This window comes from Sciurus carolinensis, unplaced genomic scaffold, assembly GCF_902686445.1.
Source record: "Sciurus carolinensis unplaced genomic scaffold, mSciCar1.2, whole genome shotgun sequence".
Lineage (NCBI taxonomy): Eukaryota > Metazoa > Chordata > Mammalia > Rodentia > Sciuridae > Sciurus > Sciurus carolinensis.
The window spans coordinates 369,431-371,183 of NW_025920158.1; positions in this window are offsets into that span (position 1 = coordinate 369,431).

Genomic DNA, 1,753 nt, shown 5'->3' on the forward strand with positions numbered 1-1,753 from the left:
TTACGCCAACACCACACATGAACAGAGGAAAATAAAAACTTTTTTTATTTCCAATTGTGGAATACAAATAAATACTTTCTTATGGTTTTCACAACTGTCCTAGTAAAACTTCCCTCTGAATTGAAAATGCAATATTTGATCCACAAATACCGTTTAAAGATAAAGTACATTTATTTCAAACAGTTATTAATATGGACTGTGAAAGGAACAAAGCTGTAGCCATTTCTCCCCTGATTCTGCCCCCTCTGCACACACTTTTTTTCAATCTAGATTGTTAACTTTCTCATTAGTCATTGGTCCAATCAGCCTGTGGGCTTCCGCTATTTAAGAGTAGTACCCCTGCTATGAGTGCTCTTTCTCTTTCTCTCGCCCTTAAGGGCAGACATTCTGTTCATCTGCTTATTAAAATCTCATGTGAGTTCCCACATCCAGAGTGGTTTTCTGGGTTCTTTCAGATTGCAGATTTAGAAACAGAAACAAATAAACAAAATGTTTGGTAAGTTTTCTCAAAGTTTATTACTTTAAGATAATTGAGATAATTGAAAATAGATTTGACTCTTATTAGAAGTACTTTTTCTTTAATAGATGAATCCTTTAAAGGTATCTGAGAAAACTACATTGATATGACAATGTGTTAAGACTTATAAAGTCATTACTATCAGAATTAGGACACAACGTTCCTTTAGCATTATACACTTTTTCATAGGAGCTCCTAACATTTCTACTGTTGATCTTGGACCATGAACTGTTCAAATACATTCATCTTAAAGTTGGATCTCCTTTTTCTTGTGCCTTGGTATATTTAAATGATATGTAACTAGAAGAATGAAGAAGATTGTAATTACTATATTTTGACCAAACAAATAGATTCACTATTAAAGTTAAAATTACATTATATTTTTATTTTTAGCATACCCCAATGAAAAAATGAACTGTTTTATCATTGCTGATTTGGTCACTGAGTTGCTAAATTTGTAAAATTTTGGCCTAGTTAATCATGGTAAAAAGGAATATCAAATAAAATTTAATATACCCTAGAAAATCCTATTAGCTTTAAAGCCTATTATCAATGGACATACTTGTAAAATATACTCTATACTTACATAATAGAGATATTTAACCATATGAACTGCTAGAGTGAACAAAGATCAATGGTAGCTTCTGAAAAAGGATATAAATTGCATTGTAAACATGTTTTGAAAATTTTAAATCTCAAATCTCAAATAACTTTGAAATAGTAACACCTCCTTCCAGTGTTTTGGAAACACTTTACACTGCATAATATTTTTGCAGCATTTCCATCCAGGAAAAAAGAAATCAATTTTAAAGTTATCTTGCTCAGTTGTTCTACTGAGCAAAGAAACACTCAACATTTCCTTAGAACAGATTTTTATCCATAAACAACATTGCACCTTATGGTAAAATTTTTAAAAATCAGGGTTTACAGAAGGAACAGATGAGACTGCTAACCTTTCTGTCTCTAATTGTTCATATACTCAATGACGGAGAGAGGTGAACCCTCTCTCATGGATTTCTGACAAAGGGATATATTTTTTCTTTTGGGATACAAAAGCTTTAGCCTATTCCCTATTCCATGGCATAAAAGATTGAAAGAAATTTTATCCTTTTTTTTTTTAGTGAGGTATGATTTGCATATATTTAACCTTTGCATAATTTCCCCCTTTTCATGAATTCAACCTTTTTAGTGCATAGTACTTGGAATGTTGGCAAATGAATATAACACAGTAACTAC